Source organism: Myodes glareolus, chromosome 10 (assembly GCF_982192425.1).
Source record: "Myodes glareolus chromosome 10, mMyoGla1.1, whole genome shotgun sequence".
In the NCBI taxonomy this organism is placed as follows: domain Eukaryota; kingdom Metazoa; phylum Chordata; class Mammalia; order Rodentia; family Cricetidae; genus Myodes; species Myodes glareolus.
The window spans coordinates 86,354,397-86,381,782 of NC_142035.1; the positions used below are offsets into that span (position 1 = coordinate 86,354,397).

The 27,386-nt window shown below is 42.6% G+C and overlaps 1 long non-coding RNA gene across 1 annotated transcript; it reads right to left on the reverse strand.

The window, feature by feature from the left end:
* Positions 1 to 27,386, reverse strand: LOC146892629 (uncharacterized). Its single transcript, XR_015004122.2, has 4 exons — positions 27,316 to 27,386; positions 14,123 to 14,180; positions 13,394 to 13,490; positions 1 to 2,637 (listed from the first exon to the last, which is right to left on the reverse strand). It is a non-coding gene; the product is annotated as an uncharacterized LOC146892629 (long non-coding RNA).

The window sequence follows — 27,386 nt, forward strand, 5'->3', positions numbered from 1 at the left end:
AAAGATTCAGAGACTTCCTTACAGGCTGGAAGGGAAATTGACCCACCCTGCACAGAGGCAGGGTTTGGTTGGACAACGTACCTGAAGTCATGGGAAAAGAGCATCAGTGGGAGACAAGAACTAATATCAGGAGGTACCAGAGACTCGGACACAGGTCAGGAAGGACCCTCCTCATGCCCAGGTCCTATCCCTGGCTTTATTGAAGTATCATTAATAAGCTATGCAATGAAACTCGTGTACATACTGTACATTTGCCAGACTCAACAGAGTTATAATCCAGCATTAAAGCTGCAAAACAATCCCGCACCAGTTAAGAATTGTGGATAATCAAAAGGGTTATTTATTTGAGGGGAAAACTTACAGATCACCGTCCCAAACAACAGTCCTCTAGTTGCAAACAGGAAACAGAGAGTCTAGCAGCCGGAAAGGGAGCTGGAAGCAAGAGAAAGACCATGCACATGGTTTCCTCTGCTTTTTAAAGTATAAGAGACCACACCCCAGTGGGCTGGTATCTTAAAGGCTATTGGCTGAAGGAGCAGAATGTGCTCCCGCAGCACCTCCCCTTTTTGTTTAAATAAAAGAGATCCAAACCCAATACAAAACAATATACACTAGGAACAGATATCAAATATAATTAGAATTACAGTCAGCATAAACAATGTTAAGCAAGGAACATATGCTAAATGTTTTAATAAACATTCTACCCAATGGAATCGAAGTCTTGTATAGGAAATGGCTTGGCTAGATCATAAGAGGACAGTAACTATGTCTATATAATCTTCAACCCCATCAAAGGCCTGAGAAGGGAGATAATATTACATGAGCAGACAGGAAGTACTATCAAGTAGCTTCCAAAGCAAGCAATATATGACGGAGACAATTAGCTAGCTGAGCAATCACCCAAAGTCTCATTTTGCAATGCTGAAGCAACCAGCTTTGGCTAAGGCCTAATGTAACTGACAAACCATTTTCGGAGGCAGGAAATTTTTCAAAATCAGTTTACCCTATCTTGGCAAGATTTGACGGTACTGCTTATCCATTTTCAGATATCATGTAACTTGTCAGTGGTTGAGGCATTGTCAGTTCCTTGCCCAAAGGCCAGTTTTGCCAAGAAGAAAACAAGCTTCAAGTGGAGTGTCTTCAGTGCTCAGCATTCTCTCGGGAATAGATTGATGCTGTCAGAAGCAATCATGTCTCATGTCAACAGAACCCTGAGTTACATAATGCCATGTTCCACAGATCCTTGAAGTGGTTGAATACCTATCTAGTCAGAATACAATCTTTATGTATCTAAAGCACCTAATTGATCTAACTGTATGTACAACAAACATGAACAACTATTGACCTATAATAATATTAAAATATACCCTAAAAGCTGTATCAACATACAAAATGTCCTAAACCGAGGTAGAAACAAGCATATATACAATCTGGCAAAATAACTTTGTATATATGTACAAATAATGCAAACAAAAGTAAAAAATATAATTTGAACTTGTAGCAATATACAAAAACCATACCAATGTAAATTATCCATGAATAATAGCTCACAAGTATTCACTCTATTACCCACTATTACTATCCCCTTTTTTTTGAGCAAACAAAGTTTTCTCCCCAACCCTCTATCTAGTACAAGTAATAATCAACAACCCCTAAGCAGTGTTCCCAACCCACTGGACAAACTTTTTTGGGATGGGGACTTCTTCTAGAATTGCTTTCCGCTGTAATGGGGGTGATGTCCTCTTAATGGAATCCTGCAAAAATTAAGTGGTGGTAAGTTCCAAAATTACTGTCTAGTATAGTTGCAAACAATTTCCAATCAGTCAATAGGGTTTTTTTTCAAAGTTCTCATTTGGAGTTCTGGCCAGAATATGAAAAGGTATACAATTTCAGCAGCTGGTACCCAAAACGATCTTATAGTAGCGCTGTCTACATCACAATGTCATCTCAACTAGGTGGAGTGGTTGCTGTGGGCCCCATCTTCTTCCTGGAAACTTCAAAGATTACTGCAAGAAAAGGATCTGTAGGAAAATCTATTGTTCATCATGGAAAACTTAAACATCATTCATATGAACATATACAATGAAGAATATGATATAGACAAAATGGGAATGAAGAAAGTAAATTTTTTCCTAAAGTCTTCCTTCTGTCCCATACCAGATGACCCCTGATATGAGACAGAAACTCTGAATGTTCCTTTTAACAACACACTTGGATTTAGAGAAGTACAGAACCATTGTCCAACTCCTAAACTAGCTAAATATATTAATATAGATAGATAGATGGATGGATAGATAGATAAATAGATAGATGTGTGTGCATGTGCTGTGTATAAATTTAAGTGTAACCAGTACCTTTATACATAATCCATATTCTGTTTTCTAGATGATCCTTAGTGAATAGTTATTTTTTGTTCTGTCAGCATTCAAACATCCAGGGTCACTTGAATTTTTGATGACATGTAATTTTCCTGCAAAGATAAGAGCAGAACCCTGCCCCAACCCTATATGGCTTTCCTTACCCAACCTGTATGGTTGCCACCATTGTGGATGAGCTGTCATTTCTCTGTTTCAATATGTTTCTCCTTTTCAAAACGAACCTTTATTAATTTTGATGGTATCCATAATTTTTTTTCTCCTGTGGAAACAAGAGCAAAACCCCTTTCCCAATGTAACACATCTCCTGGTTTCCATTGTGAGGTCAACAAATCCTTGAAATAAACCAGTTGATTTAATTCAGAAGACTTTTCTATTATCCATTGTCTCTCTGCTGCTGTTGTTCCTTTCTCATTAGCATTAAGAAAATTCAAGGTTAATAAAGCATTATGCAATCTATTTCTGGGAATATTTTCCATCCCTTTCTGTTTGTTCAACATCTCCTTTATAGTACAATTTGACCTTTCTATAACTGCCTGACCTGTAGGATTACTTGGTATACCTGTAATGTGCTTTATATTATAATAAGCAAAAAAAAACATTTCATTTTCTTATATACATATGCTGGACCATTGTTTGTCTTTATTTGTGCAGGTATACCCATGATGGCCATAACTTTCAATAAATGTGTGATTACTAAATCAACCTTTTTTGAGCTCAAGGCAGTTACCCATTGAAAACCTAAATAGTGTCTATGGTGTGGTGTACATATTTTAATTTACCAAATTCCATAAAGTGGAACACATCCATCTGCCAGATTTCATTCTTTTGAGTACCCTTAGGGTTACTCCCTGCAGGCAATGGTGTTTGATTATAGAAAAAGCAAGTAGGGAACCTCTTTATAATCTCCTTAGCTTGTTGCCATGTAATAGAAAACTCCTTCTTTAAACCTTTGCTATTGATATGATTTTTTTTGTGAAATTCAGAGGCCTTCAACACACTTCCAATCAATAATTGGTCAATTTCTGTATTACCTTATGCTAAAGGACCTGGCAAACCCGAATGGGTTTCCTGATTGTGTCTTGCACCTGGATGAACAATGAAGTCAAATCCGTATCATCTGATATAAATTCAGCAGTTTCAATATGTAAGACAACTCTTTCTGCATATTGTGACTATACTGTGACGATAGATAGATAGATAGATAGATAGATAGATAGATAGATAGATAGAGCTATATATATATATATACAGCAATATATATACATATATATATACAGCGATATATATACATATATATAGCTATAGCTATATTAAAATCCCTTAGTACCATAAGAATGGCATATAATTCTGCCTTCTAGACAGAATTATAAGGGCTTTGTTCCACCTTACTTAATTCTTCTGATTTGTAACCTGCCTTCCCTGTTTTATTTGCATCAGTATAAAATGTACGGGCTTCTGTTATTGGTACATCACATACAATTCAGGGAAGAATCCAAGAAGTTCTCTATATAATTTTAAGTCTATCGCTTTTGGGATAATTGCTATTAATTTCTCCCAAAAACTTAGCACAAGCTCTTTGCCAGGGTTCATTGTCTTACCATAACTTTTTTATTTCATCAGCAGTAAAAGACACTATAATCTCTGCTGGGTCTATACCTGCTAATTGATAAAGTCTCAATTTACCTTTTATAATTAATTCAGAGACTTTACAGATAAGTTTTTAATTTTTTACTTGGTTTATGTGGTAAAAGATCCATTCTAAGATAATATTGTCCCTCTGCCTTAAAATTCCTGTAGGAGAAATTCTGGAAGGCAATATGACTAGAATACAATTAAGATTTGGATTCACCTTATCCACATGTGTCTCCTGTAATTTCTTCTCAACAACTGCCAATTTCTTTTCTGCTTCAGCTGTTAATTCTCTGGTACTATTCAAGTCTTTATCACCATCTAAGGTTTTATTTAAATGAATTATAAGATCAGGTGTTATCCCAACAACTGGTCATAGACTGGAAATGTCTCCCAATAATCTTTGAAAGTCATTAAGAGTCCGTAACCGGTCTCTCCTAATTTGTGCCTTTTGTGTTCTAATTTTCTGTAAGCCTATTCTGTAGGTAATTAACAGAATCTCCTCTTTAAATCTTTTCAGGAGCAATTTGTAATCCCCATTTAGGCAAGACTTTCTTTACTTCTTCAAACGTTCTTTCGAAAGTATCTGTATTTGAATCAGATAACAAAATGTCATCCATGTAATGGTAGATTACAGACCTAGGAAATTGCTTATATATTATTTCCAATAGCTGGCTGACAAAATATTGGCACAGGGTGGGGCTATTGTGCATTCCCTGTGGGAAGATAGTCCATTGACATCTTCTAGTAGGCTGAGAATTATTATAAGTAAGCACTGTGAAGGCAAACTTTTCTCTTTCCTTTTCTTGTAAAGGTATAGTGAAGAAACAATCCTTTAAATCAATAACTATGAGAGACCATCCCTTTGGTAACAGAGAAGGCAGAGGAATTCCAGACTGTAGAGGGCCCATAGGTTGAATAACCTTGTTGATAGCACTTAGATCTGTCACCATTCTCCATTTTCCAGATTTCAAGGGCTGGTAGATTCTTCTATATGTCGAGCATCTAATTGCTCTTGTACCAGCTATTCTAAAGTCTGCAACTTTTCCTCAGCTAGAGGCCACTGCTTAATCCATATTGGTTTCTGAGTTAACCATTTTAAAGGTAGGACCTCTGAAGATTATCAGTTGCTTTGTGTTCTTGTACAGCCCGAATGTCTGGTGTCCTTTGTCTGTAATATATTCTAATATTTTCCTCAGAAACATAAGTTTTGGGAGCTTCAGGAATGTTAATCTGGGTATTCCGTTGCTGCAATAGGTCACAACCCCACAAAATTCACTACAATATTGGCTATACATGGCCTTATCTTCCTATTTGTCCTTCTGGCCCTATGCATGCAACCCATCTCGTGCTTTGTTTTACCCAAGATAGGGTTCCAATTCCCAAGAACTGACATCTACCTCTTGAAGAGACCAATTCAGATGCCAAGATTCTGGAGTAATGATACTTACATCCACACCTGTGTCTAATAAGCCTTCAATAAAAATGTCATTTATATAAACTCTTAGCTTTGGTCTTTGATCATTTATAGAAATCTGCCAAAATAAACGTTTCCTCTGTCCCACTGGAGTTTTTGACTCATCCTCCACAGTTAACCCATCATTCAGACTCTAAAAAGACTGCTTTTTAGAGCAGGCATTGGATTTTTTAATTTTCCTGGCAAGACACGTTCTCCACAGTAACTGGGAATGACTGAACCACATTTGTCATGGGGGCCTGCGAGAGGCCCCCCCACAGTGTTTCCTGATGGTATCAGGTTGCCTTGTCTATCTGTCGTTGACCTACACTCATTGGTCCAATGTTGACCTTTGCCACACCTCCTTCATACACCTGAAGGCTGAGTCCTATTTCTGCCATTCCCGGAGGAGGCATTAGTCCTAAGAATCTGTTGTCTACAATCCCTTCTCAGATGTCCCATTCTACAGTTAAAACATTTGGTATTCTGATGTCTTCTCTTACCATTGGAAATTGCTTCTTCTACCCACGCTTCACTACCATAGTCAAATGTCTCAACATTCATTGTATGCAAGACCCATTCATCCATGGGTGCTGATCTGATCTTTAAAGGCCCAAGGATCTGTTTGCGCTCAATGTTGGCATTCTCATAAGCCAAAGATTCACTTATTAAATGTCAGGCTTATTCACTTATTAAACTTATTCACTTATTAAATGTCAGTTACCCCTATTTGTACAGCCCTAGTTAGTCTTTGCAAAAAGTCACTGAAAGATTCTCTCTGAACCTGTTTAACCCTAAGATACGATTCAACTCTCTTTCCTAGTTCCTGAATCCTGTCCCAAGCTTTTCAAGCTGCTGTGGTACATAGGGATAAGGTGTGGTCATCATAAAGAGCTTGATCCTGAGGATCAGAGTAAAGTTCTTTGCCTAGAATTTGATCCTGGGAAATCTCAAGTCCTTTTGCTTTTTCTTGTTGCTCTAAAATTCTTGCTTCCTCTTTTAAAAAGCACCTCCAAAGCAATTGTGGTCCACTTTCTAGGACTGCTGAGATTAACTGAGCCCAATCTTGAGCGTGGCTTTGCTACTGAAAGCCCACATTTTGACCATTTCCCTAACAAAAGACGAACGTAGTCCATAAGCTACAATTGCTTGTTTAATTTCTTTTAGATCAGTCATACGCATGGACTCCCATGTATATTCCTTGACAACCTTAGGGTAGTTGGAACCAGATACTTTTTCTGATGTTATTACTGGAAAGGCAGGCAGAACTCTGGGGAAGCCATCCCAGAGATTTTTACATACCAACGAGGTTAAATGTTGCCTTTGTACCTTTTGTTCCTAGTCATCAAATTCAATAATTTCCTTAATCTTTGCAAATCTGTTTACCACTGCCTTTTGTAATGTCTGGATCTCCTGTCCAGTGTTCTGTTCTAATGCCCTTACTGAAAATTCCAAGGTATGAAGTCTGTCCAGTAGAGATAATGTCTCATCTTTGGACATAATCTTTATAGCATGTATATTACCTTCCTGAAGAGATGTTCTATCAATCAGTCTGTCAATCTCCCTTGACAGAGTACAATCAAGACATTCAACAATGTGAATTCTCTCAAATAATGTTTCAACACCATTTATGTGCCAAATTGGCTGTTTCCTTCTCTAGAGTGCTGAATCCTCCTTTAAATAAATAACTATCAGTCTGTACCATTTCCAAAAGTATCTCAGTTGACTGAGTTTTGTTAGTTGAATTGGCTGTATCCTTCTTCAGATTTCCAACCTCTTTCCTGAGAAGTGTGGTTTCAGTCTGAAAAAGCTGTACCATTTCTAAAAATGCCTCATTCCTAGCCCTATCGTCAAACCATTTTTTAAAGAAAAAATAGTGAGTAGAAGACTAATCCCCAGAAACAAAAATAGTGATGTATAAGGGACATCTTATAAGTCTTGTAAAACCTCGCTCATGGTGTAAGTAAAGAGGCTATTGAAACCTTGGATGGTTGGATTGTCTGACATATTGTCCTTTTAAATTATCAATTTATGCTCTATATTTAGAATATTAAATCTTACCTGTGGTTCAATCAGCGGGATTAGGTACAATAACCATAACCTGCCAGTAGGTGTCACAGGCCACCTACAAAACTAATCCAGCGGGGTGGGGCATAGTGGTGTGCGGTGAATTCAATTGTGGCCAGTCTGAAATCTGATTTTAGAGCAGACTGCGAAAAGATAAATCACAGACTGTGTGCTCTGCGGATGTCTAGAGCAATGAAATAGGCAAATGCAAACAAACCGCTAGAACACCACAGAACAGCTGGCTCAGACAGGGGAAAACCGCACTGCATCTCACAGAAATATCTGCAGTGCGCCCTGGTGGGAGACAAATGATAGGGTACATGGGTACTTGAAGCCAACCCAAGGCATGTAAAGAGAAAAGAACTGCAGCTGATCCTTAGAAAAGCCAAAGCCACTGCGCACAGGCTGCAGCCTGTTGAGGGAGGGCTCACGTTGAGCCGGGTGCACTCTGAGCTGGCAGCAGGCAGTAGAGTTGGAGGTTCTAAAATCAAATGTTGAGTGCCAGATGAAGCTGCAAAACAATCTCACACCAGTTAAGAATTATGGATAATAAAAAGGGTTATTTATTTGAGGGGAAAACTTACAGATCACCGTCCCAAACAACAGTCCTCGAGTCACAAACAGGAAACAGAGAGTCTGGCAGCCGGAGTGGGAGCCGGAAACGAGAGAGCAAGCACAGTTCCTGCTTCTTTCTAAAGTATCAGAGACCCAGTGGGCTGGTATCTTAAAGGCTATTGGCTGAAGGAGCAGAATGTGCTCCCGCAGCACAGCACCTCACATTTTCCCATGTTTCCTGTGTGTGTGGTGTGTATAAGAGTGTATATGTTTTCTAACATAAGTGAGCACATATGCATGCAGAAGCCCAAGACTGATATCAGGAACCATCCATATCCATTAAGGTCTCTCAATCAAACTAGAGTGCACTGATAGGACTAGGCTCTGTAGCCAGCCTGCTCTGGGGATCTTGTCTCCACCTTCTGACCTAGAATTACAAGCAGGCCGCCAAGGCCTCTCTGCATTTACTGAGTTTCTGGAATCCCAACTTCACTCCTTACGCCCTCAAAAGAAGTGCTTTAGCTGCTGAGCTGTCTCCCCAACCCATCTCATGCTTTCACTTGTTTTAAAGATTTCATTTTATTTACATACGTACGTACATGTGTGTGTGTGCGTGTGTGTGTGTGCATGCGTGTATGTGTGTGTGTGTGTGAATGCCATGTTGAATGCCATGTTGAATGCCATGAAAGCCAGAAGAGGGTGTCAAATCCCTTAGAGCTAGGGATTACTGGCAATTGCGAACCATTAGATATTGGTGCAGAACCCCTTGGTGCTCGTTTTCAAATCGACAGAGAACCATATTCCTATTATTGGTAAATGCATTAAAATTTTTAAATATGGCCAGCTGGGGGTAGTACCACCAGCTACTATCCCAGCATTTGGTAGGCAGAGGCAGGCAGATCTCTGTCTGGACAGCCTGGTCCACAGAGCTAGTTCCAGGACAGCCAGGGCTGATACCCAGAGAAACCCTGTCTCAAAAAAAAAAAGCCCATAAAAAATGGCACTGGACATTTATTGAGAGGGAATGATAGTTTGAATGTAATTGGCCCCCATAATCTCACAGGGAGTGGCACTATTAGGAAGTATGACTTTGTTGGAGTGGGTTTGGCCTTGTTGGAGGAAGTGTGTCACGGGAGGGGGGGGCAAGCTTTGAGGTTTCCTATGCTCAGGATACTGCCCAGTGTTTCAGTGGACTTCCTCTGGCTTACCAGCACGACCTCTGCCTGCATGCCACCATGCTCCCTGCCACAGTGATAATGAACTGAAGCTCTGAAACTGTAAGCGAGCCACCCAATTAAATGTTTTCCTTTATAAGAGTTGCTGTGGTCATGGTGTCTCTCCACAGCAATAGAAACCCTAAGACAGAGGCTGTATGTTTTAGGTATCTCTTTTACAGCCTTGACCAACAACTCAAAAGAGAACTTCTTATAGCTGGCATTGAGATTTTTGTTAGGTAGCTCTTGGAGGGAGAATCATCAGCCAAGATGAGAAAAGTTCGTTAAAACTGTATGTGTATATATACACAGAATTGTGTGTGGTATAGGTTTTTTTTAGATAAACAGTAGTATTCCTTGTGGCTTTTTCAGATACCCTTATTGTCCTTTTACCTGTCCTTCCTCCTTCTGTATTTACCTCTTCTCCCCCCTTCTTCCATTTTCCTAATCCTGTACCTTGCTAGTAGCCCCCTCTCTATTGCTCCTCCAAATTCCTCAAAAGAATGTTGAAGAACTAGGCTAGGGATGTGGCTCAGTTGACAGAGCACCTGCCTGGCATGTATGAAGCCTTGGGTTTGATTCCCAGAATTGCATAAGCCAGGTTTTAGACCCTTGTAACCAAGAGGTTACACCCTCCTAATTTAAGAAGTAAAAATAGGGAGATTGGTATTTCAGTCTCAGGTCATCAGCTCCATCATGTTCTACACCAACCCGAGATACATGAGGCCTGTCCAAAGGAGGGGTAGGGGCAGGGACTGGAGAGATGGCTCAGTGGCTAAGAGCTTATCTTGCTCTCCCACAGAACTATGGTTTGGTTTGGGCTCCCATGTCAGGCAGCTCCCGGAGAGCTGATACTCTCTTCTGGACTCCACCTGCACCCACAAGGGCACAAATCCACAAGTAGACACATAATTTTACAATGATTTTTTTCTGGCGGGAGAAAGGGAAGAAAATTGTAAGCACCACAGAACATTTAATTCTTGCCCACGCTCAGATTACCAGCTCCCTCCACTTTATAGAGAGGGGAAAATACCTGCTGAGAATCTCATGGACTGCACATGGTGAGTGAGGCTTCACACTCCAGAGTGCATCATGTGCCAAATGCCACTCAGTATTGGGGACGGACTTGCCCCCCCCCCCGTGACCCCGATCTGCCGTTATTCACGGCGTGCTCTGACCGTGTCCCATACTCCACTCTGCCGCCTGCCACCTCTAACTGACACATGCAAGGCTGAGGAGAGAGGATTTGTTGGTTCAGGGAAGTTGAGCTATGACCCTGAGCTGCTGACAGAACGTCTGATATTTATAACAACCGCAGTTGAGTGTCAGGGAAAGTGTGTTTTAGGCTGTTGCCAGTGTCCTCTGGGGAAAGAAAAACATCTCTGTGAAAAATCATGTGAGATGCTGAACTGATGGTGTATCAGATGGGAATGGAGGGAAGCACAATGGTCTTCCTGCCCACCAGGCTCTGCAGATAGCAGTCTTCAGATGCTTTGGCTGTGACGATTTGAGAGGCCCCGCCACTAGATGAATTCAGAAGCCGTTGCCTTACACTCAAACTTCATTTATGCATTTATCTATTGATTTATGTCTGTCTTACTTCACCAAGAATTTGAAGCTGATCCTTTAATTGTGAAGCTGATGGAAGGTTGATTACATTAGTGGCCACATTTTTTTTTATGCCTCCCTGTGTACTTGTCCTTGGGCAGTGTCCTCCAACACTGGCTCTGGGCTGGATACGCTGACTTACTTTGGCCAGTAGGACAGCAATCAACTTGAAGCAAACACAACTTGAAAAAAATCACACAGTAGGGAGGCACATTGCCCTAGCCAAGGCTGATAGAGATCAACCAGACTCTGGTCACCCTGCCAGGGACCACAAGACCCCATTGAAGCAATAGGATCTGATCCAGATCAGCAGGACCACCCATGGACACGTGCGAAATAGTGAATTGTTCTTCAAACATTGTGTTTGTATGTGTGTGTGTGCTCATGCACATGTGTGTTCTTGAGTATATGCCTGGTGGGCACATGTGGGAGTACATGTGTATAAGGGTGCATGTGTGCATATTGACAGATCAACTGTCAGGTATCTTTATCAGTCTCCAACTTATTCTTTTAAGATAGAGTTTCTCACTAAAACTGGAGCTCACTACTAAGCTAATTAATCCAAGGATTCCACCTCCCCAGCACTGAAATGACATGCACCTGCTACTCCCTAGCTATTGCATGAATACTAGGCATCTTAACTAGAATCCTTTTGCTTACACAGGAAGTACTATACCCACTGAGCCATCTCCCTACCCCCAAGAGACTCAAATCCTAGAAACACAGTCAACAGGTGTCTATAGAGTGTGAGTTCTGGGAAGAAAACCACATCTTAACATGTGCCCCCTGCCCACCCACTCAGAGACAGTTACAGATGTTCCCTGACTTACAGTGGGCTTATATAGCCACACACACTCAACATAAGCTGAACATATCCTAAGTCCAATGTGCCTACACTGACAAACACGTCGCTTAGCCTAGTCTCCCGGAACATGCACCCAATACTCAAATGAGTTAGGCAATGCCATCTGATGGAAAGCCAGTTTCACGGTGGTATTGCCTATCACATGTGAGTTATCAAATACTGTACTGCAAGTAAAAACAACGGTTGTGTAGGTGGATTTTCACACCATGGGAAGTTGAAAAACTAAGGTAAATCTCTGGTGATTCATATCTGTGACAGGATAAAGTAAAAATTCTATCAAAGACCTGAGCCACGTGGAAATTATTCCCAGCCTCCTCTGACGCAGAGCTCAAATGCCCTCTTCCTCTCAGTTCCCTCCCTCTCTGCTCTGCCATCCTTCCCCCTCGGAATGCCTGAGACCTGTGTGGAAAGATCTCCCATTGTGCCTTTGGTGTTGTGCTTGGGGTTGTGGCTGAATGGAAGGAAGCCTGTCTCCTCCACTGATGGTGCCACTCCTTGCTCAGCCTTGTGTGGGCCTCCATACCCAGCAGAATGACCTGCACAGTATGAGAAGCGTGTGTCTAAGCATGTGTGAGCTGAACATGAAGAAAGCACAAAAATCTGTGAGAGAGGCCAAGGGAGGGGGAGAGAGAGAGAGAGAGAGAGAGAGAGAGAGAGAGAGAGAGCGCGCATCTCAGAGAATCCAGGTGCTGGGGAGAAGTTTCCGCCGAGACTGAAGCCTTGTATCTTGGATGGAATCTTACTAAGATGTGGAATGTTTACCAGGAGGGGTGAAACAACAAGCGGGGGGGGGGGGTGACATTCCATCCTGCAGAGAAGCCCATTAAGCAAAGAAAATGAACAACTCAAAGACTTCAGGAAGTCTCCGAAACTGATCAAATCCACTAGGCCCTCCCCTCCCTTAGTAGATTTAAACTTAAGAACTATTAAAAGGCACTCTTAGATGTAATACCACATGTACACATACACACACACTCACACACACCATACAAAATCTCTTATGGAGAAGATGGATTTTTTTAGCTCCGGATTTGTATTTATAGTGCACAGTCCCTGGTCCCACTAACTCAGAGCCTATGGGGAGGCAGAGTAGTGTGTAGGTGGGAGCCTGTGAAGAAGGTGCTCACTCATGGCAGACAACGAGGCGAGAGACAGAGAAGAGCCAGGAGCCAGATTCAGTCTCCAAGTATGTTACATGATGTAACAGCTTTGGAGGCCATGAAATCTGGCCCTACCTCCTGTTTCCTAGATGACGTTGGGAAGGTGAATATCAGCCCTCCCACACCTTAGGATTTAAATTGCAGTATTGAAAGGTGGAAAAGAGCCATAGAAATGGTTCAGCGGGTAAAGGATCTGAGTTTAATTCCTAGGTCCAGCTTCGTGGAAGGAAGAACTGTCCTCTAACTCGTCATTTGCTCCACGGCACATGTGCCCACACACACACACACACACACACACACACACACGCACACACACACACACTCACACACACTCACACACACACACACACACACACAACTGCAATTTAAAAAAAAATTTAAGTGGATGTGTTTGGGCTTTGGGGGGACCTTTAAGATAAAGCTACTTTTGCCTGTTCAAGAGAAGAGATTATAAATTCTACCTTTATCCCTGGGTAGAGGCCTGATATGATCTCCTTGCTGGTGTCACATGGCTTTACAGAGTGAGTTCCAGGACAGCCAGGGCTACACAGAGAAACCCTGTCTCAGAAAAGAAAAAGAAAAAAAGAAAACATTAAAAATTAAGTTAATACCACTGTGCCTGTCAATCATATGAGCAGGGATCCTCCCCCAATCCCAGGAAAGCCGGCTCACTGGAAGCCATGCTGCGATGGGAGAAACAATCTCCTTACTGCGACCAACTCTCCTCTCCAGTCTGGGTAGAGACTTCCGCAGCGCACCGCAGAGCCTGCCAGCTTTTCTGAGTTTCCCGGAAGAGTCTTGCTTTCCTTTTTACTTTTGGATGCTGACAAAAACCTGAGTATACTTTCCTGATACTCGGGGCTTTCTCCCTCGTTCTCAGAAGCTCTCACCATCCCCATTTCTGTCATGTGGCTACATGCTGATCCCCGCTCCCACCACGCCCCACAGTTTAACTCAAACAATATGGCTATCTCTCCTCCTCTTCCCCACCTTCTCCTAGCAGTGGCCGAAAATACAAAAATGTTCCCTGCCCAGCTGTTTTTCTCTCAACAAACTGTCATTATTTCTCTAATAAAATTGTCCTTTGGGCTTCCTTGCAAGTCTGTTCTAAATTCTTTTATTAATGAGACTACAATTTCAAAAGGGAACCTCAATTTCCCTGGGAATATGGGCATGCCCTAGTGACTTACCTCCTCCAACTGAGTTTCCAGAACCTCCCAAGACTGACCACCAACTGAGACCAGGAGCCTGTAGGGAGACAATCTAGTTTCAAACAATAACACCATCCGTGATAACTATTAGCTTCAAACCACAGATTACAATATTACATGTACTCTTCTTCCACAGGTCACACTGCAGGTGTCTCAAACGCCACGTCGCCTCTTCTGTGCTTAGAAAGATGAATAGTCTCCCAATACCACAAACATGGCTTTCTGATTTTAATACTTCACAATCCTAAGTATTTTGTGTTATTGTTTTAAAATCTTTTCTGTTTGTTTGTTTTGGGGTTTTGTTTATTTTGTTTTAAGGAGAGTATCTTTCAGCTTCATCAGACCACTGAATACTTTCATGGCTCAAAAATAGTTAAGATCTCTTCCCGCCTTGGAGAACAGTCAGGCTGTTAGGACACGGCTACCACAGACGGGAGAGGAGAGGGGTGCACATGTACCCTGACCTGCCCTTGAGCAGAGTCTTCTCGGTGGAGTTGAGCAAGGCAGTGTGACCCCGTTAGTACATAAGACACCAGGGAGCACAGTGTCCCTGTGTCCTGGACCTGCTCAGAGAACTAGGGTCTCTGTCCTCCAGGTCTCACCCCTCTCCCCACCTCTCCCTGCTGGGTGGATCCAGAACGCTAAATGGAGGGCTGAACCTGAAAACCTTACGAGACAGATGGACGTGTCCTCTAGAGACGCAGCGATGAGACCATCCAGTCTGTTGCAGCTGCACTTTGGAGGCCAAACAAAGTTCTGCTCGGTTTTAGGTTCTCAGGAAGTATCTAACTGGTTTACCCAAAGTCTCTTTGTTGTTATTTTTTGCTTTATTTTTGTTTTTCTAAGGCGGGATCTGATGTAATCCAAACTGACTTCAAACTTACTAAGTAGCTACATCTAACCTGGAACTTCTGACCATCCTGCCTCCAACTCTCTCTGAAATAAGCTTTTGTGGTCAGGTTGTTAAGGGCAACAACCCATTGTTTCAGCCCCTTCTCCAGGTCGTTATGTTCCAGGGACACATGACATTGTGCTTGGAAGTGAACTGCCCAAGCAGGGCTCGCTCTCAGTGATCAGAGTCTCATGACTGCTCTTTGCTCCCAAGTGCCCTGTGCACCGACCTCTGGTTAACGCTAAGATGCTCTTTTAGAAAAATATGACGGTGACAATGGATCCTCCCAAACATTCTAAGAACAACAGGGGAGTGACCACATACCCGGGGACAACGGAGGCCACACTGATGAGATCAGAGGGCGCGGGGTGGTTCTAATAAAACTGAAGTGTGGTGAGGAGATGGCAATGGAGGAGAGAGGCGCAGGGAAGTCCAGCATGTTGGGTTCGCTGTCAAGATGAAGAGTGAGAAGACAGTCCAGAAGACAGGTGGTGAAGGCAAGACAGCTCAGGGAACACAGTCTGTCTCATCCCCTGGAGACTCAAGAGACCTCCAAGAGGATACAGAGATGGGATTTAGAGATGGACACAGAGAGAGAGTAATCCACACAAGTGGTTGGTTATACAGGGCCACAGAAAGCCATTCGAGATCACAGAAGAAGGAGCAGGGAGATGGACAGATGGCTCAGCTGGTAAAGGTGCTTGCTGCCAAGCCCAGGACCTGAATTTGATTTCAAGACTCATGGTAGAAGGAGAGAACTGACGCTTGCAAGCTGCCCTCTGACCTCACGCGCTCCGTATCATTTGTGCACCCATGCTTATACATACATACACAATAGAGATAAATAAATGTACAAAATAGTATTTCAAAACAAAGATAATAAAGTAAAAGAAAAGAAGAGAATAAATGAGATCATGAAGGAAATTTGTTGTTTTGTATATATGTGTGTGTGTGTCTTTATGTGTCTGTGTGTATCTGCGTGAATCCATAGATCTGTAGATATATATGCACACACACAAAGTATTAGCATATGTGTAGAGGCCAAAAGTCAACCACAGTGTCATTTGTTCCTCGGGAGCTGTGCACCTTATTCTTTGAGACGGGGTCTCTCGCTGTCCTGAGCCCTCTCAGTTAGTCTAGGCTGCCTGTCCAGTGAGCCCTAGGGTCTTCCTGTCTCTGCCTCCTCAGCAGTGGGGTCCCAAGTGCACACCACCAAGCCAGCCTTTTTTCTGCGTGAGCTGGGGATCAAACGCTGGTCCTCATGCTTGCAAGATAAGCTCTTCACCCACTAAGCCATCTCCCCGGGAAGCAGTTTTGTTTCGTTTTTTAGGAACAATGAAATGGGGCTCCTTTATGTCCCAAAGCCAAGGCAGAGGACATTGCAAGGAGGCTTAAATCTGGCTTGAAGAAGGAAACACCACCAGGCCCCTAGCTGAGGCCTCTGGGGGCTGGTGAATTCTAAGCAAGCAGTTCCCATAAAGGAGTGTGGACAGAGGCCAGATGACGCCTGCTGGGTAGTGAGTGGGCAGGGAAAGCTGGGGCTGAGGGAGGCAGGAAGAGGCAGATTTGCAAGGCAACAGCATTCAATTCAATGTTTTCTTTCCAAGACCATCCAGTTTTGAATTAAAGAGAGAAGGAAACTGCAAATCTGGAGTATTTAAAGGTCGTGTGAAAATCCTGGAACCCTCAAGTTCAATCTGTTCCCACCTAAATAACGTTCGTGTGGAAACCGGGCAAGGCACTAAGCCCCGCTCCGCGCAGACCTCAAAGTGCAGCTGCTCGCACGGCCCTTGAAAATGTGCGGATGCCGCATTCCTTGGGAATCGCCAGCCAGCTGGGGAAGCAGGTAGCTGACTTCAGGTTTTCCGCTCTCCTTCTCTCCAGATCTACAGCCCCAGCCTCATGCCCAGCAATGTGGCACACGCCCTGCTGCAGCTCTCCCCGACCCCACTACCCCTCCCACCGCCGTCACACGATCTCTCCCTCCAAACTTCCTTCCCCCAACTTATCACTTAACCGCAGCCCCCTGCTTCAGCAGGCATCCCCTCAGAAGCCACAGACCACACAACTAGGGAAGCAGGTAACCTAACTACAGACCTCCACCTCCCTCTCCTCTCCTTGAAATCCAGCGGCACCCCCAGCCTGAAGACCATGTGCTATGGCCTCCCCTTCCTGTCTGCCCCCTTTTCCAATGGGGCACACAGATCCTGCCCTCCAGCCTTCCTTCTCTCTCATCCTGTTATACCAATCTCCAATTCCAGCAGACATTCCCTGGGAAGCTACCAGAAAAGCTACCAGAAAAGCAAGTGGGCCAGCAAAGCACACAGGAGAGCCTGAGGTCTCCACTCTCCTTCCTTCCTCCACATCCAATCCCCAGTCTCATCCCTAGCTCTGTAGCAGACACCTGTTATGGCTCTCCTCACTCTCTGCCCCCATTCCCAAGGGACTGCTCAGCTCTTGGTGGAACACCGTGATTTCTTCCCTTCTGTGGTCCCCCTCAGCAGCACCCCTTAAGTGTCAGTTCCTAAAACCTAGAAATACATTTTACCTGGAACACCCAGTGGCCACAGCTAGCAGAATCCCACAAAAATTCCCAGCCTGGCAACACACAGCCACCACACCCACCTAAGAACCAGAGACAACAGAAACCAAGAAACAAGACACCCACCTAACAAAGACAAGACCAGATACTAGAACTTAGAACTGTAGTCTTCCAAACCCAGATGCCTAGACATCAGACAAAAACACAATCAGAAACAACCATAACAATGTGTCTCCACTAGAGCCCAGCAACCCTGCCACAGTAGGCCATGAGTCCTGCAATGCAGCCGAGCACAGACAGAGGTCTGAGTCCTGCAAAGCAGCCCAGCAACCCTGCCACAGTAGGCCATGAGTCCTGCAATGCAGCCGAGCACAGACAGAGGTCCTAACACAGCCTTCACGGATGTGATAGAGGCCCGTAAGGAGGAAACTAGTAAATCCCTTAGAGAAATACATGAAAACACAAGCAAACCCTGGAAGAAAATTAATAAAAGAGTTTAAGACTTAAAGTAGAAATAGAATTAATAAATAAAACCCAAACTGGGGGAGATCTGGAAATGAGAAACTTAGGAACTCTAACAGGAATCTCAGAGCAAGCCTCACCAACAGAAGAGAAAAATGGAAGGGAGAATCTCAGGCATTGAAGACATGACAGAAGAAAAGGTCAAAGAAAATTTAAATCTTAAAAAACTCCTAGCACGTGATCTTGTCTGTTCCCCCTTCCAGGGGATCTATGTATGTTTTTCCTAGGGTTCACTTTGTTACTTAGTTTCTCTAGGATCATGGACTATAGGCTCAATGTCCTTTGCTTTAAAGCTAGTACCCACTTGTGAGTGAGTATATGCCATGTTCATCTTTCTGGGTCTAGGCTACCCCACTCAGGATAGTGCTTTCTAATTCTATCCATTTGCATGCACATTTTAAGATGTCACCATTTTTTCCTGCTGAGTCGTACTCTACTCAATGTCCCACATTTTCTTTATCCGTTCTTCAGCTGAGGCACATCTAGGATGTTTCCAGGTTCTTCCTGACAAAATTGGGAGCATGGGGGTGGGAGGAGTAGGGAGGGTAGAAGGGAAAGACGAGGCTAGAAGGGAAGGAAGAGGAGAACTTGCGGGAACCGATAGTCGAGATGGAGGAAGGATGGAGATAAGAGCAAGGAAAGAGATATTTGATTGAGGAAGCCATTATGGGGCTAGCAAGAAACCTGGCTCTAGAGAAATTCCCAGGAATCCACAAGAATAACCCTTGCTAAGACCCTAAGCAATGTAGTCAGACTGATGAATATCTTAAATATCACCATAGAACCTTCATCTAGCAACTGATGGAAACAGAGGCAGAGACCCACATCGGAGCACTGAACTGAGCACCCAAAGAACAGTTGAAGAGAGGGAGGAGTGAGAATATGAGCAAAGAGGTCAAGACCATGATGGGTTCACCCACTGAAACAGTTTACCTGAGTTAATGGGAGCTCACCAACTCCAGCTGGACAGGGAAGGAACCAGCATAAGTCCAAACTAGTCCCTCTGAATGTAGGTGACAGTTATATGACTGGGGCAGACTGCAGGGCCACTGACAATGGTATCAGGATTTATCCCTACTGCTTGTACTGGCTTTTTTGGAACCTATTCTCTTTGGATGGATACCTTGCTCAGCCTAGATATAGTAGGGAGGGCCTTGGACCTTCCACAAAGCAATGTGCCTTACCCTCTGTGAGGAGTGGGTGGAATGGGGTGGGGAGGTTACATGGAGGGAAGGGGAGGAGGGGAGTCAGTGGGAACTTGGATTGGTATGTAAAATGAAAAAAGATTGTTTTCTTTTTAAATGAATAAATAAAATCCTAGCACAAAACATCCAGGAAATATGGGGCACTATGAAAAGACCAAATCTATCCTGTACAATAAAAGAAATTCTGGAGGCATCGCAATCCCTGACTTCAAACTCTACTACAGAGCTACAGTACTGAAAACAGCCTGGTATTGGCATAAAAACAGACAGAAGGACCAATAGAACTGAATAGAAGGCCCAGATATCAATTCACACAACTTTGAACACCTGATCTTTGATAAAGAAGCAAAAAATATCAAATGGAAAAAAGAAAGCATATTTAACAAATGGTGCTGGCATAATTGAATATCAACATGTAGAAGAATGAAAATAGACCCATATCCATCACCATGCACAAAACTCAAGTCCAAATGGATCAAAGACCTCAACATAAAGCCAGCCACACTGAACCTTATAGAAGACAAAGTAGGAAGTACACTTGAACACATTGGCACAGGGAACCACTTCCTAAATAGAACCCCAGCAGCACAGACACTGAGAGAAATAATTAATAAATGGGACCTCCTGAAATTGAAAATCTTCTGTAAAGCAACGGACACGGCCAACAAGACAAAACGACAGCCTATAGAATGGGAAAAGATCTTCACTAACCCCACATCAGACAGAGGTCTGATCTCCAAAATATACAAAGAATTCAAGAAATTGGACACCAAAAGATCACATAATCCAATTTAAAAAATGGAGTACAGACCTAAACAGAGAACTCTCAACAGAGGAATCTAAAATGGCTGAAAGACACTTAAGGAAATGTGTCTTAGTCATCAGAGAAATGCAAATCAAAACAAATCTGAGATTCCATGTTACACCTGTAAAAATGGCCAAGATCAAAATCACTGATGACAACTTATGCTGGAGAGGTTGTGGGGAAAAGGGAACACTTCTGCATTGCTGGTGGGAATGCAAGCTGATACAGCCCCTTTTGATGTCAGTGTGGCGATTTCTCAAAAAATTAGGAAACAACCTTTCCTAATACCACTTATGGGTATATATCCAAAGGATGGAATTGTGTCACAAGGACATGTGCTCAGCTTTGTTCATAGCAGCATTGTTTGTCATAGCCAGAACCTGGAAACAACCTAAATGCCCCCATCAAAGAATGGATAAGAAAAAATGTGGTACATTTACATAATGGAGTACTACACTGCAGAAAAAAATAACGACATCTTGAATTTTGCAGGAAAATAGATGGAGCTAGAAAACATTATTTTGAGTGAGGTAACCCAAACAGTGAAAGAAAATTATCACATGTATTCACCCATAGGTGGTTTTTAAACAAAGCAAAAAAAGAGAGCCTACAAACCACAACCCCAGAGAACTTTGACAACAATGAGGACACTAAGAGAGACTTACATAGATCTAATCTACATGGGAAGTAGAAAGTAGAAAAAGACAAAATCTCCTGAGTAAATTGGGAGCATGGGGACCTTGGGGGAATATTAAAGTGGGAAGGGGAGAGGCAGGGAGGGGAGCAGGGAAAAATGTAGAGCTCAACAAATATCAACAAAAAATGTATTAAAAACTCAAAATAAACAAAGAAACAAACAAAAAAGAAGAGACCAAATCTAAACATAATAGGAATACAGGAAGGAGAAGAGACCCCGGTCAAGGCACAGAATATTTTCAGCAAAAGCATAGAAGAAACTTTTTCTAACCTAAAGAAGTAGATGCGTACCAAGGCACAAAGAGCTCACAGAGCACCCCGTAGATGGGAGCAGAAATACGTTCCTTTTGGCATGTAATAACCAAAACACTGAACAACTGTAGAAAAATAAAGAATATTTAAAAGTTTCAAGGGGAAAAGACCAAGAGACATAGAAAAGCAGGCCTAGTAAAAGACCTGACTTCTTGATGGAAAGTCTAAATGTCAGGAGGGCAGAGAGATGTTCTACAGACTCTGAGAGACCTCAAATGCCAGCCAGGACCATGATACACAGAAAAAAATAAGACATTTCATGACAAAAATCAAAGTTAAGCAATATCTACCTACAAATACAGCTCTGCAGGAAGCATTAGAAGGAAAAGTCCAACCCAAAGAGATTAGCCCCATACAAGAAACCACAAGGAATAAAGAATCCCAGAGCAGTAAATCAAGAGAAACACACACACATATGCACACACCACAGCAAAATACAGAAATAAATGAATATTAGTCATTGATATCACTCAACATTAGTAGTCTCAATTCTCCCAATAAATAGACAAACACAACAGAATGGATGTGAAAACAGGATCCATCTTTCTACTGCACCCAAGGAACACACCTTAGCACCAAGGACAGGCATCACCTCAGGGTAAAAGATGGAAAAGATATTCCAAGCAGATGGACCTAAAAAAGCAAGTTGGTATAGCCATTTTAGTATCTGACAAAAATAGACCTCAAAGCAATACTAATGGGAAGAGGATAGGAAAGGACACCACATACTCATCAAAGGAAAGATCCACCAAGAGGACGTTGTAGTTCTTAACATCTATGCCCCAAACACAAAGGCACTGGAGTTCATAAGAGGCAGATTCTCAGTGCTAAGGCCTACATAAAACACTGAAGGTACTTCATGATAGTAACTTTCAGCACATGTGAAATCTCTAGAACAAAAAGAAGAAATCACACTCAAAAGGAGTAGATAACAAGAAAAAATCAAACAGAGCTGAAATCAATAAAATAAAGAATAAGATAAGAAAAAATCAATGAAACAAAGAATTGGTTCTTTGAGAAAATCAAAAAGATTGATAAACCCTTGTCCAAATTATCTAAAAGGCAGAAAGAGAATGTTCAAATTAACAAAGTTAGGAAACCCAGAGAATTACAATGCTATCCTTTAAAAATCTGTACTCCACTAAATTGGACAACACATATCACTTGCCAAAGTTATACCAAGATCAGATAAGCAATTTAAGCAGCCCTATTAGCCCTAGTTAAATAGAAGCAATGATTAAAAGTCTACCAACCAACTGGGCGGTAGCGGTGCATGCCTTTAATCTCAATACTTGGGAGGCAGAGGCAGGCAGATCTCTGTGAGTTCGAGACCAACCTGGTCTACAAGAGCTAGTTCCAGGACAGACACCAAAGTTACACAGAGAAACACTGTCTAAACAAAACAAAACAAAACAAAAAAGGCTACCAACCAAAAAACCCAGGGTTATGTGGTTTTAGTGCAGAATTCCCCAGAATTTCAAAGAATTAATACCAATAATCCTCAAATTCCTCCACAGAATAAAAACAGAAGGAACATTGCTTAATTTGTTTTCCAGGGCCAGGCTCACCCTGATACCCATATCACATAAAGGTCCAACAAAGAAAGAGAATTACATAACAATTGCCTTTGTGAGCATAGTTCAGAAATCATCCACAAAACACTTGCAAAACAAATTCAGTAACACATCAAAAAGATTATCCACCATGATCAAGTAGGCATCATTCTAGAATTGAAAGGATGGGTCAACATACATAAATCAATAAATGTATTCTACCAAAGAAAAAATGAAAGAAAAATGACCATTTCATTTGATGCAAAAAAAAGGCCTATGACAAAATTCAACACCTTTCATGAAAAAGTTCTTAAGAATCTAGGGATACAAGGAACATACCTCTACATTACAAGGGCATTTTACAGCAAACCCATAGCCAACATCAGCTTAAGTGGAGAGAAATCAAATCAGCTCCACTCAAACCAGGAACAAGACAAGGTTGCCCACTCTGCCCACACCTATTCACTATAGTACTCAAAGTCTGAGATAGAGCAATAAGACGACTGAAGATCGGGGATACGAACGAACAGAAGACATCAAAATACCTTTGTTTGCAGATGATGTGATAATATACATAAGTGACCCCAAAAATCCAACCATAAAACTCCTACAGCTGATAAACACCTTCAGCAAAGTGGCAGGATATTGAAATTAACTCACAAAAGTCAGTAACCAGCCTATATACATGGCAGACTGAGAAAGAAATCAGGGAAATTACACCTTTCACAATAGCCTCAAATAAAATAAAATATTTTGGGGTAACTCTAATCAAGCAAGTATAAGACTTGTATGCTTTTTTTTTAAAAAAAAAGTAAGAGATTGATGAAAGAGATTGAAGAAGATAACAGAAGATGGAAAGCCCGCTAATGCTCAGAGTTGGGAGGATCAACACAGCGAGAATGGCCATCCTACAAAAAGCATCTACAGATTCAAAGCAATCCCCATCAAAATTCCTTCACAATTCCTTATAGATTTTGAAATGACAATATTCACCTACATATGGAAGCAAACAAGAGAAAGAAAGAAAAGAAGGAAGGAGGGAGGGAGAGAGGAAGGAAGGGAGGGAGGGAGGGAGGAAGGGAGAGAGGAAAAGAGAGACAAAGAAAACCCAGGACTCCCGAAACAATCCTGAACTATAAAGGACTGCTAGAGGTCTGACCACCCCAGCCTCACGACTGTAGCAATAAAAACAGCATGGCATTGGCACAAGACCAGAAATGTCAATCAATTAAATCAAACTGAAGTCCCAGGTATAAATCCACACACCTTTGGATACCTGATTTTTTATAAAGAAGTCAGAAATACACACTGGAAAAAAAGAAAGCATCTTCTACAAATGGTGCTGGTCAAATTGGACGGCTATGTGTAGAATATTATCTTGTATTTATCACCTTGCACAAAACTCAACTTCAAACGGATCAAAGACCTCAACATAAAAACAGATACACTGGACCTGATAGAAGAGAAAGTGGGTAATAGACCTGAGCTCGCTGGCACAGGAAAAGACTTTTTAAGCAGAACACCATTAGCACAGTCACTAAGATTAAGAAGTAATAAATTGGACCTCATGAAGTTGAAAAGCTTCACACACAAAGGACATCATCATTGGGACAAAGCAACAATCTAGAGAACAGGAAAAGATTTTTACCAACTACACAGCCAAAAAAAAAGGCTAATATCCAAAATACATAAAATCTCAAAAAGTTCTGTATCAAGAAAACAAATAACCCAGTTTAAAGTGAGGTATAAATATAAACAGAAAACCATAGAGGTTGGGTGGAGCAAGGATGGAGCTGGGGGACACAGATGGATCCCCCCCAGGAAAGGGAAATAGACCAGATAGTTACAAATGGTACAGGGACCAGAATGAGAAGATCAAGAGGAGGGAAAGGGGATGTGGGGAAAGACAGGTCAAATTAAGGACCATTTGAGGGGTAGTCTGGAAACCTAATAGAGCAGAAGCTTTGTAAAATATTTTCATGTCTGAAGGTGATCTAAATTAAATCTCCAAATAACACCCCAACTGGCCATCTTTTGTCACCAAATGAAGCTTCCAGTACCATGATTGGGTTACATCTAAGTGAGTTTTTGGCCAAAGAGGTCCTACGGGAGCCTCTTAACAAGCCAGGCTGTTGCCAGGACTATAGGTTGTTCTCCACAAACTGACAGTGAGACCCCATTATTAAAGACAACACCTTCACAGCTCATTGAACATGGAGAAGACAGGCTGGTGCCTACATATAGCTTTCACCCCGTGTGTACAAGAAGGCACTCTGCATGCCACTGAAGGAGAAACCAAACCAGTCAAAAAACTTTGATCTACAATAGTGCCTGCAAGATCTGCTGGTGCAGTGGCGACACAGCGCTTGTGGGAGCAACCAGGCACTGTCTGATTTGACTTAAAGCCCACTCCTCAAGATGGAGCCCAAACTTGAGACTAGATGGCGTAGGGACCCAGGGTGAAACCAAATACAACTGTTCTTTAAAAAAAATATAGCAATGAAATGGCTCCTAATGGCATTCTGCTATCCTCATAGATTAGTGCCTTGCTCAGCCCTCAGCAGAGAAACTCCTCTTGCAGCAGATGGGAATAAACAGACTTACAGGCAGACATCATGCAGTGAGTGAGAGACCCTGAAACACTCAGTCTTAACGGGATGTTCCCTTCAAATCCCTCCCCTCTGAGCTCAGGGAATCCTGCAGAAGAGCTTGAAAGTGTCCTCTGTGTGAATATTATGACTTCCAGTTTAGTGTTTTTATGAATTCCTGAGTGTGAGATCAAGCAGGTCTCTTTATCTGTTTCTTGTATCTTTTCTTGGGCTTAATTCTTTGTTTGTCCTATTCTGCTGTGTTAGTTTTTATTTTATCTTTTAAATTTTATTTTGTTTTATTATTATCCCATAAAAGCCTGTTTGTTTTCTAAAGAGAGACAGGGAGTGGCTCTGGATGGGAGAGGAGGTGGGGAGGAACTTGGAAAAGTAGAGGGAGGGGACATATTATGTGAGGGAAAAAGTATTTTCAAGGAAAAACAAATTACAAGCAGATGCAGCAGACCTCATGCCCACACACACCAAGTGCCCAGAGGCATCTCAGGATGAGACCTTGGCTTCCCAGAAGGTCCTCAGAAGGGAAGCAAAGGATTGGAAGTCAGAAAGTGGAGCAGACGGAAGAGGAGCTCTTCTGAATCTCCTGTGGCCCAATGGAGACCTCCCTGTTCACAAGCACCCGCTGCATGCCCTGCCAAGCCCATGGCTACACACTTGCCATCCTGAGACCAGCATGGGCAGGCAGTGCTTTCTGCCCTCCCTTCCTCACTGCACAGGCAAGTGAGCCATCTCTAAGTTCCACCCTGTCCCCACAGCCAGTGACCTCAAGCAAACCCACCAACCTTCAACTCCAAAATGTTACTACTGCCTTCCACAGCCTGTGAAGGGCAAATATCCTTTTGTGTTACCCTGACTTTATCAGTTTGGCCAATTTAAGAGTACTTTGTCTTGATTTTTGAGATGGGGTCTCATGTAACAGAGGCTAGCCTCAAACTTACTGCATAGCTGATGCTAACCTTGAACTCTTAGTCCCCTTGCCTCCACTTTCCATGTGCCAGAATTACAGGCTTGCACCACCACACCTGGCTAAGTTTTTTCTCTTTTGATACTTTTAAATTTAATCAACTCTACTCACTCACCCCACAGTCACATGAGAAGAATGTCTCTGTGTCCTTGTTGGGGACATGGCTTCAGTGGCTCACAAAGGTTTTGCTCCTAGCAGTCATTGAGAAGTACTCACAGAGAGAAGTACTCACAGTGCACACATGGAAGTCAATAGACAGCTCGTGGGAATCGGTTCTCTCCTCTCACCATATGGGTCGGGGGAATGGAATTCCTATAGTCAGGCACCCACTAAGTCACCTCACCACTTTCCCAATCTACTTTTCACAAATGAGTTTTGTTTTCACCGAGGGTTACCTGGAACCCATCTGGCAGTGACAGTCACTATTGTTCTTTAAAAAACAGGCGGGTGTGTTCCCTGGCAGGCTCGCAGAGCAGCCGCTAGTCCGACAAGGATGGCTGTGGGTCCCTGCAAGATCTCCAGGGTGGCAGTGCCATGCGAGTCAGGCGAGCGGGTATGGCGGATAAAAGGTTCACAGGACATAGTAAATAAACATAAGGGCAAACATTTATTACTTCAAAAGAAACAGAGAGACAGAGATAGACAAACATAAAGACATAAAAACATAGAGACAGAGAAAAACACGTGTGCACACGCCAAGAGAGAAAGACCAAAGAGAGAGAGTTAAGATGGCGGCGAGGGACGTCAGAAGTGGCTGGGGAGTGGGCGTGGTTAGCTCTTAAAGGGATCAGACCCAAAGGAATAACAGTCACCCCTCAGTACCCTTCCCTGAGCGCCAAAGTCCTTGCCGACCCCTGATCCCAGGATCTGCCTTCTTCCAGCAACAGTGTCGCGTTTGCATCTAGCCTTCAACCTCTCGTGCTTTAAATCATTTCAAAATTACTTATCAGATGTAATACAATGTAAATGCTATGCAAATAATTCCTATATTGTATTTTTTAAAGAATGATAAGTTTTTTTTAAGCCTGTCCATGTTCAATGCTTACACTCCTTTTCTCTCTCCTACATTTCCTACCTGCGTTTGCGAGACTCCAGGACGGCAGAGGAGCTTGTGGCTGGAAATAGCAGGCCCAGGCACCGTCTCCC